The sequence below is a fragment of the Sarcophilus harrisii genome, chromosome 4, assembly GCF_902635505.1.
Source record: "Sarcophilus harrisii chromosome 4, mSarHar1.11, whole genome shotgun sequence".
NCBI classification, from domain to species: domain Eukaryota; kingdom Metazoa; phylum Chordata; class Mammalia; order Dasyuromorphia; family Dasyuridae; genus Sarcophilus; species Sarcophilus harrisii.
The window spans coordinates 293,092,852-293,112,614 of NC_045429.1; the positions used below are offsets into that span (position 1 = coordinate 293,092,852).

Below are 19,763 nucleotides of genomic sequence, written 5' to 3' on the forward strand. Positions count from 1 at the left end.
CCAATGCGGTCAAAAATACCTAGAATAGGTGTGATCTGCATTGAAGATCCAGAAAGGATGTATGTTTCATCATCAGTTTTCAATACTCATGTTTTGTCATTGCATTAAACAGAATTCCAAAGATTTTCAGATATATTTTTCTCTACAATGTTCTAGTCATCACATAAATTATTCTGCATCTTCTTACTTTATTCTTCATCAGTTCAGAAAAGTATTCCATTTCCTCTGAAATGGTCTATGTAGTAATTTTGATGTTGTAATTTCTTATGGCAAAACAATAATCTATTACATTCATATAACTAATTATTTTTGCCATTCTTCAATAAAACTCTACCCCTTAGTTTTCAATTTTTAGCTACTAAGGAAAACATTGTATACATTTCTCTAATTATTAGTAATTTAGAACACTTCTCAGACAGAAGGTGCCAATTTTAAGCAGGATGAACAAAGGCTTTTTGCAGCAGGTGGGACTTTATTAGAAGGAATCTATGAAATCTAGGGGGTAAAGGTGAGAAGGGAAAAAGTTCTAAGCACTAGGTCAGCCAATGAAAATATAGCATGTTGGGAGGAGTATCATGTTCATGTGCCAGATCATTTAACACTAAGTATGTGAAAAGGGCTAACAATATAGAAATGGGACAGTTTACATAATAAAGGCAGATACAGGATTTTTTTTTAATTTGGTCCTAACAATAATAAGAACTTACAGGAGTTTCTTCAGATAGCAGATAACATGATCAGATATTCACTTTAGGAAGTCAGTCAGCTGAGTAAAGAAGGGACTAGAATAGGGAAACATTTGAAGAGAGAAGACCAACTAGCAGATTTCATAATAGTCCAGGTATGAAGTGATGAGGGCCTGCACCAAAGTGTGAAAGTGTCAGGATGTTATGGAGGAAGAATTGACAAAACTTAGCGAAACATATTGGACACAGGCCATGAAAAATAGAATGAGGAATTGAGCAGGACACTGAGACTGTTGAGCCTAAGACATTTGGAAGTATACCCTCAACAGTAATAGAGAAGTTAGAAACAAGGAAGGATTTGGTGGAAACGATAATGAATTTGATTTTGAACATGTTAAGTTTAAGATGTCTACATAATGTCCAGTTCAAGATGTCCAATAGAAAATTGAATTTTTAACCTGAAAGTCAGAAGAAATTTTGAGATTATAAATCTGAGAATTATCAGCATAGAGCTGATAATTGAATCCATGAAACTCATGAGATTAGCAAGTACAATAGTTTGAAGGAAGATAGTAGGATCCAATACAGAATCTTGGATGATACTCACAGTTAGTGAGCACTTTTTGAATGAAAAATCAAGGAAAGGAGACTGAAGAGTAGTCAAGATGTGTAGAAGGTCTAACAGAAGAGATCATTGTCATGAAACCCTAAAGAGATTAATAATGCTAAAGACTGCAGAGAGAATAAAAAAGGTAGGAATTGAGAAAAGGCCATTAGATGTGATAATCAAGGTTACTTTGGAAAGAACAATTTTATTTTGTGAAGGAGTTGAAGGAGTTGGGAGAGAGAGGAGAGAGAGAGAGAGAGAGAGAGAGAGAGAGAGAGAGAGAGAGAGAAAAGAAGAAGAAGAAGAAGAAGAAGAAGAAGAAGAAGAAGAAGAAGAAGAAGAAGAAGAAGAAGAAGAAGAAAGAGGAGGAGGAAGAGGAGGAGGAGGAAAAAGAAAGAAGAAGAAGAAGAAGAAGAAGAAGAAGAAGAAGAAGAAGAAGAAGAAGAAGAAGAAGAAGAAGAAGAAGAAGAAGAAGAAGAAGAAGAAGAAGAAGAAGAAGAAGAAGAAGAAGAAGAAGAAGAAGAAGAAGAAGAAGAAGAAGAAGAAGAAGAAGAAGAAGAAGAAGAAGAAGAAGAAGAAGAAGAAGAAGAAGAAGAAGAAGAAGAAGAAGAAGAAGAAGAAGAAGAAGAAGAAGAAGAAGAAGAAGAAGAAGAAGAAGAAGAAGAAGAAGAAGAAGAAGAAGAAGAAGAAGAAGAAGAAGAAGAAGAAGAGGAAGAAGAAGAAGAAGAAGAAGAAGAAGAAGAAGAAGAAGAAGAAGAAGAAGAAGAAGAAGAAGAAGAAGAAGAAGAAGAAGAAGAAGAAGAAGAAGAAGAAGAAGAAGAAGAAAAAGAAGAAGAAGAAGAAGAAGAAGAAGAAGAAGAAGAAGAAGAAGAAGAAGAAGAAGAAGAAGAAGAAGAAGAAGAAGACATACAGAAGCATTTGACTCAGGGACAGAGGAATAGGAATAAGGCAGGCATTATAAGAAAGAGGATGGAGCTGGAATGAGTCACTTATATAACTGGTTAGGAGCTGGGATCACTTAAGCAGAATGGACACTTAAGAAATGAGTGCTCTGGTGGCAGAAATGTAAAGCCCTATTTTTGTAGGTATTTTGTTGATGATTTTACTTGTTTGGGTTTTTTTTTTGGGAGGGGGGGAGGGGAAGAAGAGCAACTTCTATCTTGAATAACTTTAGGATTAGTTCATCAACACATCCAAATCATATCAAAGATGTTGATAAAACTCCAGTCATTATCCCAAAGTTGTGAAGCACCTTTCTGATGTTCTACTGTTATGGAGTTATGTAGTTCTTGATTTTGTCTGGATAAGACAAAATCTCTCTCTCTCTCTCTCTCTCTCTCTCTCTCTCTCTCTCTCTCTCTCTCTCTCTCTCTCTCTCTCTCTCTCTCTCTCTCTCTCTCCTTCCCTCATCTACTCTCATAAACCTAGTATTGGAGGAAGGAATATAATCCTCCTACTTGACATATCACTCCTAAGCCTTCACTAGTATACATCCCATTTACATGAAAGCAGTCATCATGATAGCATTATCTTTTAAACACAAACTATTTAATAAAGAATGAGGCAAAAGCAATAATAATAATATTTACTCATTAGAAAACAAGAGCAGAAAGACTCAACATTTATTCAACAGAAAATGAAATCAGGAATAATCATTATTAACAGTCTATCCATAAACTTTGGTCAGATTCTCCCAATGCATACAATGTCTATGGGAAAGAATACAAATATGCTAATGGAACCTTATCAAGGAGTTACATAACTGGGGAAACTCATGTTTTCAGGGAAACTAACAACTCTGGATTGACTTCTTATAATAGTAACGTGCAAATGATATATTTTCTGCCATCAGACTATTTAGAAATGAAAGGAACAGTACCTTACACTACAATGAGGAATTGGAATCAAACTTTATGGAGGATATATGTAGCCTAAGTGTTGAACTATCTCCTTACTTGTGGATATCACTGCCCCATACCAGCAGAAAGGGCAACAAGAGTTGGTGAGGGCAAGAAAGAATAGGATTCTACTCCCTTCATACTTAACTTTTTTTTAATTCTCTAGTATCTCTTCAGGCTCTACAGTATCTTTAGGCATATTTAACTTCTAGCTTTGAGAAAGAAGATAGATGCCAACCCCATTTCGGGTTGTTAAAGGAAGAATAAGAAGCTTCTTCTGAATAAAAAGAAAATAAGTTGACATGAGAAGAGATGATAGTCTCTCTCATTTCCCTATTCCCCAGATTCCTACACTAAAAGATTTCAGGGAATATCCCCTTGAATGGGATATGGTATTTTTTTCTTCATTAAGTCATGAGAAAGCTCTCTCACTTTATACTGTCTGGTTTATTTTATTCTATGCTATCCAATTTCTGTTTTGCTGTTGACTTAGATAAGTATTCTTTATTCTTTCCTAGGTGTGTGTAGAACTGGTTGTTTGGTGGGAAGCGAATCAAGGCTTGAATATAAAGTTTGGGATACTCCATTTCCTTATTTTTTTTTAATAGCCTTTTTTTACAGGTTATTTGTATGGGTAACTTTACAGCATTGACAATTGCCAAACCTCTTGTTCCAATTTTTCCCCTCCTTACTCCCACAGATGGTAGGATGACCAGTAGATGTTAAATATATTAAAATATAAATAAATTAGATACACAATAAGTATACATGACCAAACCATTATTTTGCTGTACAAAAAGACTCAGACTCTGAAATATTGTACAATTAGCTTGTGAAGGAAATCAAAAATGCAGGTGTGCATAAATATAGGGATTGGGAATTCAATGTAATGGTTTTTAGTCATCTCCCAGAGTTCTTTTTCTGGGCATAGCTAGTTCAGTTCATTACTGCTCCATTAGAAATGATTTGGTTGATCTCGTTGCTGAGGATGGCCAGGTCCATCAGAATTGGTCATCATATAGTTATTGTTGAAGTATATAATGATCTCTTGGCCCTGCTTGTTTCACTCAGCATCAGTTCGTGTAAGTCTCTCCAGGCCTTTCTGAAATCATCCTGCTAGTCATTTCTTACAGAACAATAATATTCATATACCACAATTTATTCAGCCATTCTCCAATTGATGGGCATCCACTCAGTTTCCAGTTTCTGGCCACTACAAAGAGGGCTGCCACAAACATTCGTGCACATACAGGTCCCTTTCCCTTCTTTATGATCTCTCTGGGATATGAGCCCAGTAGTAACACTACTTTGATAGCTTTTTGAGCATAGTTCCAAATTGCTCTCCAGAATGGTTGGATGTATTCACAGTTCCACCAACAATGTATCAGTGTCCCTGTTTTCCCACATCCCCTCCAACATTCCGCATTATCTTTCCCTGTCATTCTAGCCAATCTCACAGGTGTATGGTGGTATCTCAGAGTTGTCTTAATTTGCATTTCTCTGATTAATAATGGCTTGGAGCATCTTTTCATATGGCTAGAAATAGTTTCAATTTCTTCATCTGAGAATTGTCTGTTCATATCCTTTGATCATTTATCAATTGGAGAATATTCCATTTCCTTATTAATGAGTAGTGATGAGTTTAGCTTGAATCTGAAAACTACATCCTCTAGACCAATAATATTAAGGGAGCAGGTAGATAAAATTCTATATTACTATCCTCTCTCTCTGAGAATCAACTTCGGCAGTCCATCTCCTTCCTTCACTTCAGCATGAATTAGTCTCTCTTGGAGAAAGCTAGAGATGTCTATTCTGCCTCCCTTTGAGCTATACAAAGATATCTCCATGGTACCTGAGGGGGATAACTTCAACACATACATGCATACACACACACAATCACATACTCCCCTAGATACATGTATTACAGGAGCCATGAGCATTACAAAGTTACCCTATTTATATCTAGTCTACTTATGAACTTGGACACTTTGTCCATAACAAAGCAATTCTTTTATTGTCTAAAAAATAGACTGTCTGAATCAGTGACCTGTGCCTAATCATTCTCTTTTCTTTCATCTGCAGAGCATGTGAGGTCTAGACAGGTCTGTCTTTGCTCCTCCAAAGGAATATGATGACTGCTACAATATGGCAGAGAGAACAAATTAGAAAAATCTGAGTCTAGGACCTTAGCTGCCTCTTATTTCATTATCTGTTCATTAACTAAATATAGATGACCAAACAGGGATCTCAAAATAGATATGTCCAGACTTGGATATAACCTTATGATTTCAAGAATTCTAATGATTCTAGAGCTAACAGACTACAGAAGAAGTTTCTGCATTTGGCCACCGACTAGAGAAAAAGCCCACCCAGAAAGCCTACTTTGCCAAAAGACTGGACCTGGTGGGATTCTTTGGATAGTGTACAACCAAAGTGAAACATAAACATTTTCCTGTAGTCCTGTGAAATGTTTTGGTTTTGTTTTGATGGTTGTTACACTCTGAAGAGAGTTAACAGTAGTTATAAATTATTGTATCTTGTTTTAAATTTTCTGTCATTGCACACATTTGGATCTGGTATGTTTCACATTTATTTTGTGTAGTAGAAATCAAAAGCTTAAACCTGATTCACATTATACATTAACTACTTTCCTACTTTTTCCCTACTCTTCACTTTGGGAGACACAAGAGGAAAACTTATACTTTTAAGTAATATTTTTTTCTGAGATGTCAGGATAAACAGATAAAGAGCCAAACAGAATTAGAAGGACCCTTCTGTTAGGTGATTAGGCTTTCATTAAACATCAAAAGTATGGGTCCATATTAGTGGACCTTTAGTAGAATCAAAGAAGTCAAAATGCCCCACACTCCTAAATCTTTATCCAGATAGATGAATATAAACACAGATATGGATGTGGATCTAGGTATAGGTATCAAGATAGACAGAGAACACATAGTTGAATGGTGGAAAATTAGTTGGGGGTTCAGCAGAAAGGTTTTAGATTTGGATTTATCATTAACTCATTGCATGACTTTGGGTAAATCATTCAAAGTGTCTTGCCTTAATGTCCTTTATCTAAAAAATCATGGAATCAAAAGTTCTTATGTAGAACTTTGGAAAAGCAAAAAACTGAAAATAAATATAATAAATTATATTTGGTGATTAGGAAATAGATATGCAAATTGTGGTACATTGGTGTAATGGAATTTTATTGTATCATAAGAAAAAATGCTTATGAAGAATATGCAAAGTGAAAAGAATCAGAAAAACAATATATGCAATGACTACAACAGGATTTAGTATATGCTTCTAGATATTTTTATTTCATTCTGAGTTGATTTCATTGAAACAGATAGAGACAAGAAGCAATTACATGCTACTTGTATCATTTATCGTGTAAGTAGAGTATTTATAATTTTAGCTATTAATAAAAATTTTCCTATATGTAAGTAAAATTTGAATCATTACATTAAAATGGTAAAAGATTAGATAACAGAAAGTCTGAGTTTGCATTTCTGATGTGTTATTTACTAGCTCTACAATACCAAGAAAACTGTTTGATATCTCACCATATCAGTTTATTCATCTTTGAAATGAGGATAATAATATTTGCATTAAATAAAATCATATACATAAAGGTGTTTCATGAATTTTAAACTTCAAATAATAAAGTAAATAAACATTGGATAATAGGAAATGAGACAGCTTGGTCAAAAAGTCAACAATTTTTTAGATACTTAAAGAACACTAGAAATGTTATTAGACAGATTTAAGTCTTATCTTTGCACTTTATTAGCTCTCTGTAAAATTAATATGATGACACATGTATTACCTCAAAAGTCACATTAGAGAGCATACAATCCCATGTTTACTTCATAGATTCCAGGTCAGTAAGCATCATTTGCTTCTAGTTGTATTATTGGTTTTATACTTAGGCTAGGTCTGCACAGTATTTAAAATGAGAGAAAAAAATATTTTTAAAAAATCAGTTATTAGTATGGAAAAATGATGTAAACTCAATTATGTGAATGCATTTTTAAAATCTTAAATATGAATTATCATTAATGATTATATTAGAAAAGAGCTTTCTAAGAAAGAAAGACCATATCTTAATCCATATTAGTGAGTTTCCATGTAGTACAAAAGACATGAGTTTAAAAATAAATTCTACTAGTGCTTGTGTGATATTGGGTAATCATTTAACAATTTGTAGATATCAATTTCATTATCTATAGTTATCAAGGTTGAATATGATGGTTTCTAAAGCTTTGGGATTCTATGAAAAAAAATCCCTGAACTTTTAAGTTTAAAGATCAAAGTTCAAGTTCCAACTTTGATACTAGCTGTATGAACCGTCCCCTCCTCTCTCCACAGAAAAAGACATTTCATCTCTCGGAATCTCTGTTTTCTTACCCATAAAATGGGAGTATATTATATTACCCATTCCACAAGGCTTATATAAAGAAAATCATTTTCTACAACTTAAAGTGTAATATAATTATGAACTAATTTTATTTTTCTAAAAAAAAAGTCAATCCATCTCACTGATAATGAATGATTAGTCAACAAATCATCTGGATGAAAATAGTTCTAATTTCCCTGATTAGCAATTAACCTTATATTGGATCTCTTTCTTTCTTCTTATTTGCCTTTAGAGGCATAAGTAACACATTTCTACCTCTTTGGAACAAGATATGGTGAAAAAGAAAGCTGGTAATTGATCATGAAAAAGACCTCTGAGTAAGGAAGATGAAAAAAAAAGCATTCCTAGAGATGAGAGATTAGAGGGAATGAGAAATGGAAGTTATGTCAGAAGTTGTGACAGTAAGGAAAAGGAAAATAAAAGTATAGCTCAAAGACAGAGTGGATTTGATAAGGCAGAGAACAGAGCTGCAATGTCAAAGACTGAAAATGAGTGGGAGTGAAATGGGCAATATAAAGATAAAGGAAGATAGGTATATATTAATGGGTGAGAAAGTCAACAAGTGGTGAGAAAAAGGATAGGGGTATTAGAAAGACCGCCTTTAATAAGCTGCTGTCCATATTATATGATTTGATAGGTGTCAAAAGGGAAACTTCAATTTCTTCCCAGATACCTTTCCATTGGTCTTTTGCTAATGCTTAAAATTCTATTTGTGATTCATGCTTTTGGTTTAAGCCTTTATTTTTACAAATTATTTTACAAATTACTATTATTTTACAAATACTCTTTAAAAAATTAGAGGTCCAGAATGAAAAATAAATTAGATGTAAGCAAAGTGTTGGTTTGCTTTTTTTAAGTCAAGGCTATTGCCACAATAAAGTGTATGATAAAAACTAAAGTGTAATAAATCATAAAAGAAAATTTGGTGGTAAAGGGCTTCAAATGACATGGAAGTTTTCATTAGATTTCAGAGCAACAATGAGTCGTTTGAACTTACTGAAAAAGATGACATAGAGATCTATGCATTAAAATTATCTCTGTGGCACATCTGTGGAGGATTGAATGGATAGCAGAGAGTCTGACTTTGTGATTGATAAGAAAATTTATCAAGAATTCTACTGAACTGACCTGGGCAAGAGGACTTGAACTTGAATGATATTCTTTCCTTTTTAAGTGAAGAGAAGATAGATATGAAATACACTGTGGAAGTAGAACTGACATGAATTACCAATGGATGCGATATGTCATATGAAGAAGAAGGAAAGATGCAAGGATAATTACAAAGTTGTCAGCCTATATAATTGGAAATAGTGCTATCTCCAAAAGACACAGGGGAATCTGTAAAAATCTGGAAGGCTTGTTTGGAATGATGGTTACCTTTTTATGGCTGGAAGTTATACCTCAATTAATGTAGTTCGAGATTTGCTTTGCCTACTGATTCACTATTGAGCTTGTAGCCCCCAAAACCCCCAGATGTTTTTGAGATAAGTAATTAAGATGTATCCTCAATAGCCAGATAACTACCCCCACTTCCATTTCTAGTCATAGATCTTTAATCTTAGAATTTCAAAGTTTTAAGGGAGTCCAAAGGTCATCCTGTCCAACACATATCGAAGGAAAAAAACTCTTTATGGTACATCTAAAACGTTGTCTGAAAACATCTGAGGGAGTCTTTGCTTTTGTTGTTGTCATTCAATTGATCCAACTCTTCATGACCCCATTTGGAGTTTTTTTGGCAAAAAGGCTAATGTTGGTTATCTTTTTTTTTCTTCAGATCGTTTTACAATGAGGAAACTGAGTCAAACAGGATTAAGTGACTTGCTGAGGGTCATACAGAGAGAAGCTTACTTATCTGAGGCCACATTTGAATACATGAGATGAATATTCCTGATTCCAAGACCAGTGTTTATTCCATTGTGCCACCAGCCTGTCAAAAATAGGTACTTAACAAATGTTTATTATTCCCTGACTACTAATAGCTCAAATTTATATATGATATTTTATTATTAACAGAGTACTCCAACTCACAATAACCATATGAAATAGGAAGTACAAGTATTATCATCCATATTCTATAGAAGAGACACTAGGCTCAGAAAAATTCAATTATTTGCCTAGGGTCACATATAAATGTTGGTAAGATTAGAAACAAAATTTAAAGTCAAACCTCCAAACTAGAAGTCCAGGGCTTTTTTTTGCTATATCATGCTGCCCAAAGAACTTGATTGGATGGAAGAATTATTGAAACAAAGATGCCTGAATTTTTAATACTTCACAAATAGGAGAATACAGGAGCCAATACATAAATGAAAAAGTGATGGGGAATGCATATTTTAGGTTACTAACTACAACTTAGTTTTTAAAAACTTAGTTACTTAGTTTTCAAAACAGAAGGGGAGAGAGAGGAAGCCTGTTTTAGTGAATAGAGACCTGGCTTTGTAACTAACAAAACTTGAGTTCAAGTCCTATCTTTGACATATTGGCTATATGATTTTGGGCAAGTCCTCTGAGCAACTAATAAAACTGAAATTGCAGAGAAGTTACTGAACTGCAATGGCAGAGGAGTTTCATCAAAACAAACAAACAAACAAACAAAACCAAAGAAAAATCAAGAAAACAATGCCAAAAATTTGAAATAGGGAATAGTAAATTTCTCAGTGTTGAATGTCAAGTTTTAAACTTCTTTACTTTTTACAGGCTAACAAAAAAAAAAGAAGAAGAAATGATTAAGTTGATCTCTGACCTATGAGGCAGGGGTAGACACGAAGAATATTTGAGAAACCCCATGTAATTTACTAATTCTACCAATCAGAAAGTTAAACTCAGGTTGTTGCTAGTGAAGGCTCTTTCATTTAAGAAATTGCATGTCAATATGAACCACTACATAGAATTTCCAATTCCTCTATTTTTGTCTGCCTGCATTTTTTATTTCCTTCACAGGCTAATTATATACTATTTCAAAGTCCGATTCTTTTTGTACAGCAAAATAACTGTTTGGACATGTATACATATATTGTATTTAACTTATACTTCAACATATTTAACATGTATTGGTCAACCTGCCATCTGGGGGAAGGGATCGGGGGAAAGAGGGGAAAAGTTGCAACAAAAGGTCATTCACAGTTGTCAATGCTGAAAAATTACCCATGCATATATCTTGTAAATAAAAAGCTATAATAAAAAAATAAAATATAAAAAAAAGAAATTGTATGTTAAACAAAATGAGCCTATATACTATCTTTGACACATGTGACATTTGTACATTCCAGTAGTACAGTTAACAAATATATATGACATGTTAGGTGAGATAGTTGTACAGCTGAGATTGCTGCCAATGTCACATCCACTCATACCTTAGCTCATTCCTCTTCTTTTGGTAACCTACAAAGAATATCCAGCTCTCACATAATTATTTAATTTGATTAACTAACCAGCTAGAGATTAGTATGTTTGACCAATAAATAACTCTAAGTTTAGGCTATTAAACTAGTAACTAATTTAAAGGGTGATCAAAGAAGTATAGTGACTCTTCCTAATAGCTGAGCATCCTTCACTGTTCACCAAAAGATAATGACATCCTGACTCTAGATAAGTTAACCACTTTCCCTTTAAGCTCAGGTCGGGGTTCTATGCAGATCTAAATATGAGATTGAAATATACCCCCAAAAGGACCAAAACAATAGGAAAAATCTCTCAGTTCTTTAAGCTCCAATTACTGATCCAAAATACTGATTTCAGTACCAACTTCATTCAGAACATAATTTATTTTTAATGGTCGTATGATTTATTGAGGTAAGTTAACAAAAGTAAGTTAACAAAAATAAAGCAAATCATAAAGAACTTTCAGCCAGCCATGTACAATGTAATTGATGCACAAAATCAATTGCCCTTTCTCCCCACAGTTCTCCAGAAGCAATCCCAGCCATTACTAGAACAGTGAGTGGTTTGGTCTTATTAGAAGACAGAGAAAGTGAAAAAGAGTAACAAGTGAGAAAAGTTAAGATGATGCCAGATTGTGGAGAACACTGAATATGTTGCTGACCTCTTTCCTACAGAAGAGAAAGAGAGAAATTGGGAAGTTAGACTAACAGTTCAATAACATTTCATCAGACTTCATACTCTTGGTTTGCTTCTGCCATATTTTTCTTCAACCTGATCAGTTAGAGACATGGAAAGAAGGAATGAGACACTGAACACTGATTTCATTCTTCTTGGACTCTTCCCGGGCAGAAACATGTCATCTTTCTTGTTTTTGTCATTCTCATGATATATACTGTGGCTCTCACTCCAAATACTGGCTTGATTCTCTTGAGCTGGCTATATCCCCAACTCCATACTCCCATGTACTTCCTGCAAAGTCACTTACAATAATGGATTTGATCCTAATCTCTAGCACTGTCCCAAAGATGGCCAATGACTTTTTTCTCCAGAAGGACAAATATCTCACATGTTGCTTGAGATGCTCAAATCTTTTTCTTCCTAAAATTAGGAATTGCTGAATGTATCCTTCTCACCCTCATGTCCTATGACCACTATGTGGCTATCTATAACCCACTGAGATACTCCACCATCATAAGCCAGAGGACCTGCATAGAGATGATTTGTGCCTCCTGGCTTGGAGGTACCCTCACTTCCCTTGTTCACACAACCTGTGTCATGCCTTTTTTCACCTGTGGCTCCAAGAAAATTCCCCATTTCCTCTGTGAGGTCGTGGCTATTGAGAAACTCACCTGTGAGAATATTTCAGCCTATGAGAAGACAGTGGTAATAACAAGCATTGTGGTGCTCCTTCTCCCATTGTCACTCATCCTCTCTTCTTATACCCTAATTTTCCTCAATGTCCTCCATGTGAATTCACCTAAAGGGAGAAACAAAGCTCTAGCCACCTGTTCCTCCCATATATCTCCTATCTACTATGGTTCAGCCATTTAGTCTATATGAGCCAAGTTACTACCACAGATCCCAATATAGACCAAATTCTTTTTGTGCTTAGTGTTATCCTAATTCCTATGTCAAAGAAGTTGTGAAAGCACTGAAGAAAATTCTGGGACAGGCTCTGACTACAAATTAAAATTGAAATGCATACTAATCATCATATCAAGGATTATTCACCACATTAGAATGTCATAAGATCTAGAATTTAAAAGAATGTGAAAGGTGAAAACTGAGCCTAAGAGAAATTTAATGGACAATGTGGACTCGAAGTCAAGAAAATCTGGATTTAGCGCATACCTTATATGCTTCCTCGCTGTATAACCATACGCGAGTTGTTTAACTTTTCTAACCTTCAATTTCCCCATCTATAAAATAGCACATACTTCCCAGGATTGTTGTGAAATTCAAGTGAGATAATATATGTAAAGAATTTGTCAAACCTTAAAGTCATTATTGTCATGTCTCAATCTCTCCTCAGTAAGATGGGAATTATATTATACATCATAGTTCTTGTGAGATTTAAATGAAATAATGCAGGCAAAATGCTTTGCAAACTTTGAAGTGCTATGTTATGGCCAATTATTATTGTTTTGCTCAAAATCATATAGGCATTAAAATCTATTATATGATTCTTGCACACAAAATTGCTGCGGGATCATGGGAAAGTCATTTGATTTTTCTGGGTCTCAGATTATGATAAAAATAATACTTTTATCCTCTCGTTCTCCTAGGGAAGTTAGGATCAGAGCCTCTACTATGTACTTGAGGGAGGGAGGGAATTCATGAGTCAATACTTTCTGTCTAATCAATGAGCAGCATATTGGGTTGTTTTTGTTAAAGTTTTTTGTTTTCAAAACACATGCATAGATAATTTTTCAGTACTGACCCTTGCAAAACCTTGTATTCCAAAATTTCCCCTTCCCCTAGATGATAAGTAATACAACATATGTTAAACATGTTTAAAATACATGTTAAATCCAATATATGTATACATATTTATAAAATTATTTTGCTGCCCAAGAATAATCAAATAAAAAAGGAGAAAATGAGAAAAAATGCAAGCAAACAAAAACAAAGAATGAAAATGCTATATTGTGATCCACACTTAGTTCCCACAGTCCTCTCTCTGAATGTTGATGGCTCTCTTCATCACAAGATCATTGGAACTTGTTATGTCCTGTTTTCTAGAGCCCCCAAGATGGGGTGACAAAATGTACCATTGCTTTCTAGAGCCCTCACCAGGGTGGTTAAAATATCCTACTTTCTAGAGCCCCCAAGCTGGGATAACAAAACATACTGTTGCTTTCTAGAGCCCCCATACCAGGGTGATTAACTATACCTTTCTAGTAGAAAAATAATGAGGCAGGACTCCCGAGGATGGTGGGAGAATGGAGTCCATTTATTTCCAGGGCTTTCCCCGTTTTATAATGTAACAAAAACAACTCTCAGCACATAGGACCACATAAACAACTTGCTATTGTAGTTTGCCACCTGGTATCACTCTTCCATCTGCTATATTCTGCTTCAATCTCAACACAGGTTGTCACCGCCCCCTGACTTCTCAGGAAGGCCTTAGGGGAGATAGAGAGCCAAACCAGACATTGTTAGCAGGTTCCCTCTGGACTGAAGGGTCTTATATACCTTACCCAGAGTTTCTCCACTGACTGTGACCTTCTACAGGAATTGGCCTAAATCATCTCATTGTTGAAAAAAAGAACCACATCCATCAGAACTAATCATTGTATAATCTTCTTGTTGCGGTTATAATGATCTCCTAGTTCTGCTCATTTCACTTAACATCAGTTCATGTAAGTCTCTCCAGGCCTCTCTGAAGTCATTCTGCTGATCATTTCTTATAGAACAATAATATTCCATATCATTCATATACCATAACTTATTCAGCCATTCTCCAACTGATAGGCATCTACTTAGTTTCCAGTTTCCATTTTGCCACTACAAAAAAGGAAACATTTTTACACACGTGGGTTCCCTTTCCCTTCTTTAAGATCTCTTTTGGATATAAGCCCAGTATATGAGTAGAAACACTGCTGGTTCAAAGGATATGCACATTTTGATAGTCCTTTAATAGTTCCAAACTGGTGTGCAGCATATTGAAATAGTCCTACCTGGAAGATTTATGCATTCTGATTCAACAACAAACAAGAAAACAAACAAGAAAGACATTTTGGGCTAAAGATATATAGGTTTTAAAATAAGGGCTGGTATGCCATTAATACAAGATTTCCATTTAATCAGTGAAGCCAGAGAACAGACTAATCTGGAATCACTGAAATCAGGATATTCTCTGAATTGCCTTAATAAGAGGTGAAGAATAAGGATCAGGGACCCAGGAAGCTTAATTCTAATTGTGCTACTTGTGAGCAAATGGCTAAGGAGAGGGTCAATGGCCAACCTTTGGGCCTGTTAAGCCTTATCATCAAGGGAGAGAGGAAAGGAGGCAGAGGAGAGACAAAGACAGAGATAGAGACCGAAAGGATTTATTACACACATATTATTATTAGCCAAACATTGTGCAAACAAGATAGTGTAAATCAGTAGAGGTGTTAGGAGTCATGTGGTTGGCAAGGGGAAAGAGAAATCTAGTAAGCAATTGAATCAAAGTGTCAATATGGGAAAGTTGGGGCATTTCTTGAAAAGAAATGCCATTGGCAGAGTTAATAGGAGAACTAGGGTAGAGGTTTGTTCAGAGTAAGAGATGGCTGGGGAGGAGTAGGAGAAGAAATGTGGAAAGTGAGTCAAGTTATGATGGACATGAAGTAAATAAACATATTTATAGTCTCTCAGGCCTCATCTAATTTATAAATTCTATAATTTATGTAATTTAATAGTTATTGGTGAAGACAGAAAGGAATGAAGGAAAAGAGATAAATTGAAAGAAGAATCTTTAGTTAGGCCTTTTTGAAAAATGTCTCTGTCCAGACAAATAGGAAAATGGTATTAGTAAATAGTGAAGATGACCAAAATTCCATTTTGGTGGAGCACAAAAGGAAGTGGAAAAGCCATCCAAAATACTCAGGAAGAAGTTTTTGATCAGATGAAACAAATAGTTTTTCCTATTTTATTGGTAAGGAAACAAATTCCCTAGTGAAAGATGTATTTTTCCCAGAGCTTTTCTCTAGGTGATCAGGTTAGAAAATCCAAAATTCTAAAAATGAAGTTTGATCCTTTAGAAGAACAATAATGAAGAAATAGAATTGAGGAAAACTCATTACTATGTGATTCTATAGGTCTTCCTGTATAACTGAATTTTTTTTTGTCTGAAGCATGAATACAAACTATAACCATCAATAGGGATTTCTGTAGGTCTCTATTCTACAGCAAGCACAAAAATGTGAAATATGTCATGTTCCATGCATGAAAAAATGTACATAGCAGACTATCATTTCATGAACTTTTGCAAAATTGAGTTACATAATTTGGATAATACAGTATAGTGAAAAGAATATTGGATTAAGAAACTAGAAAACTTAGATATGCACATTCTTTTTTTTATATATAGCCTTTTATTTACAGGTTATATGTATGGGTAACTTTACAGCATTGACAATTGCCAAACCTCTTGTTCCAATTTTTCCCCTCCTTCCCCCACCTCCTCCCCCAGATACCAGGATGACCAGTAGATGTTAAATATATTAAAATATAAATTAGGTACACAATAAGTATACATGACTAAACCGTTTTCTGTACAAAAAGAATTGGACTCTGAAATATTGTACAATTATAGATAAGCACATTCTGAAAGTCCTTTGATAGTTCCAAACTGCTATGCAGCATTTTGATAGTCCTTGGGTTTCCATTTTTGCCACTAATCAGCTATATTACTTTAGCCAATTCTTTTAAATCAACTTTGACAAATAAAAAACATTCTCATAAGTTTTATCCTTATCAATTTCTACTATATGGATCACACTGCCTTTTGTAGGGCATTCAATAAATATGTATTAATGTCAACTTGAATGGAATCAAATTAAATAAAATCATACATATCAAGGGACCTACTCTATTGTAAATAAATTTACAATTTACATTATAATATTTTTCATTTTTAATATTCAAATACTATAAACATCTGAAGCTAGCAGGGCTGAGATAAAGGTTTTACATTTAGTAGGCTTAAATATTTATTGAATTATTTATTGAAATCTTTATTACATACTTCCAATGTATATACAAAAATAGATATAGCCAACTTCTTGCCTTCATAGAGTTTGCAGTTCAGTAAAAAAGTATGAGATTTATAGAAATAACTAGCCATTCCACAAACAAGAGCCTTAGTTTCTTCACTTGTATATTTTATAGATAAAGAATAGGCTTCATTTGAAGTCCCTTCTATTTCAGGTAGTGTTAAGAAGTAATCAAACATTTAGCCATATTAAAAGTCAATTTATAAGGTTGTTTGTAGCGTCTCTTAATGCTACTCTAACCTTGTAGCTCCCCTTTAAGCTACTCTTAATACCCGTCTGTCAATGGCATGGCTAGGCCACATTACCTGTCTTTGGGCACCAACCTAGATAACATAGAGACAGACCACCAGGAGGTAGGGGTGAAGTGAAAGAGAACTTTATTCTTAGATAGCACATATTTATACCTGAAGATATGGGGAAAAGGGGAGGTTCTCTAGGAACTTGGCATAATGGGATTGGCCCTAGAAGAGGGAGGGAGGCATGCTAGGCTTTGAGAGCACCAAGGAGGGAGACATGGTACCTGGGGTCAGACATCGTCTCCTGGGGCTTTGCCCCATCTCCACGTAGGACTCTCCTGCGCCTCAGTACCTCTCATCCCTCAGGTCCTCCCACATGCCTTGAGCCACATTCCTTGTTTCTAGAGGCTTTTTAACCTTACAGCTCCCCCTCTTTTATTAATAAGACCAAGTGTTCTCATGTTGACAAATGAGAAGCTTTTCCATAAGCACCTCTAACGAATTTTGTAAAGAATATGTATAAAGCATCCTAGCAAAGTAGGCAAAAGCAAAAGAAGCAACAATACAAAAAATGGCTACATAGAGCCCATGAGATACAATAGAAAGGAATGGGAAAGGAAGTATCCAATCACTAAGCCTGTCCAGCAAGGGTAGTCATCTCTCTGCTATGGCGCTGTTTTGGGTGTTTCTTGGGTCATCTCCTTCTCTTCTTTTTCAGTCCATGTTTTAATAGGGGCAACTTTCCGAATTCTTTCTGGAATCCAGCAGCCTTCCCCATCAGGATCTGCAAGACATAAATATCCCGTCCCTCTCCAAAGTACTAAGGATGGACCTTGCCAATGTCCTTCCATGTCCTTCCAAAGGACCTTTTGAATGTTCTCCAGTGCTTGAAGAGCTGTTTTCATGGGTCCTAATTTTCTGTCTTGTTTATAAGATTGTGCCAAATGTATCATTCCTGGAGAGAGGCTGGTATCCCTATCCAGGAACAAAATATTTTAAGTATGTAAGGTCTTATCCACGTTCATCTGTGTGGGCCATCAGGGGTTCTGTCTACTTTCTTCCTCTTTCTATTTAATAAGGGTGGTCTTCAGAGTACAATGGGTCCATTCCGCTAGGGCCTGACCCTGTGGATTATAGGGAATCCCTGTAACATGTTTAATGGCAAATGTGGCAAGGAAGGTGGCCATCTGCTTAGAGGTATAAGCTGGCCCATTTTTGGTCTTTATGGTATTAGGAACTCCATGAGAGGAGAAGCAACTTAATGACTGAAGGAATGTTCTCACGGGAGGCCACTGTGGCCCAAAGGAATCTAGAAAAGGTGTCAAAACAAATGTGAATGGCTACACAGCTCATGTGTCACATCCATTTGCCACAAATCATTGGGGAATAAACTGGGTGGAGGAGGGAGAAATTGAATACACTGCTTCCCTATCTGTCGGGCTTGTTCCCAGGTGAGACCATACAGGCAACATAGAGAATTACTGGGTTAAGTGGAGAAATTCATGGGCACATTCAGGGGTTGTAGCGACCATGAGAAGGGAGCATTGTAAAGCACAGTTCGCCACTTTATTGCCTGCAAATATGCCTCCTGCATGGCATTGGTGAGAATATGTATGCAGGATGTATAAATGGTATGTTTCCTAGTCTGTAAAATCAGCTGCAAGTCAGCAAGAAGGTTAGCAATTGAAGAATTCTGAGGTTGTAGGACAGCATCCTCAATTCCTCTGAGCACTTGGACAGCATATAAGTTATCTGATATGATGTTAATGGGCTCTAGGTATCTCTTACATCCTTTCAAGATGTCATATAAAGGCTGCATCAAAGAAATAGGAATAAGGGCATGAGCCCTTACCTATTGAATTTGTCCAACCAGTTTCTGAAATAGGTTCAGAGTATTCACTTTGTCTAATTGTAAGGTAGGTATCTGATTAGTAACTGTAGAAGTTCCCATGCGGAGCTCCAGATAAATGATGGGATAGTTATGTGGGATCTTTTCTGGGGCTACCACCAGTCCATGTGGAGCGAGAACACTCATGGTCTCCAGCAGGGCAGAGAGATCTTTCCCTCTGCTCATTGATAACAGTATATCATCCATGTAATGCAGTATCATGGCATGAAGCCACATCTTCCTAATTGGCTCTAGCACTTGCGCTATGTACACCTGACACAAAGTGGGGCTACAATACATCCCTTGAGGGAGAACTTTCCATTGGTAGAGCAGCTCAGGTCCTGCATTGTTTATAGAGGGAATGGTAAAAATAAATCTTTTCTTATCCTCTGGGCCCAGAGGGATAGAGAAGAAACAATCTTGTATGTCAATTACTGTAACTGGCCAGCTGGTAGGTACTAAATTAGGAGATGGCGTGCCAGGTTGTAGGGCTCCATAGGTTCAATAGTAGCATTAACAGCCTTAAGGTACACTAGCATTCTGAATTTCCCAGATTTTTTCTTTACAATAAATACAAGGCTATCCTATGGGCTGGACATTGGTTCTATATATCTGGACTTCAACTGTTGTTGCATAATTTCACGTAAAGTTTGGGCTTTATAAACTGAGAAAGGCCATTGGGGTGCCCATATCAGGGTATTAGAGTTCCATGTTAATGGTGTGAGTGTGATATGAAAGGTGGTGCCCAAACACCCACTGACCCCAATTAAAAATCCTGTGGAGGTAGTATAAAAACTGAGGCTCCACAAGCCTTCAATATATCCCTTCCCCATAGATTGTACCTGAGACCTGCGACCACCAAGGGTTGGAATATTCTTTGTTTGT

At 35.7% G+C, this 19,763-nt stretch overlaps 1 pseudogene; it reads left to right on the forward strand.

The window, feature by feature from the left end:
• The first annotated feature begins 11,877 nt into the window (after nt 1-11,877).
• On the forward strand, nt 11,878-12,641 carry LOC116423614 (annotated as a pseudogene).
• The last annotated feature ends 7,122 nt before the right edge of the window (nt 12,642-19,763 follow it).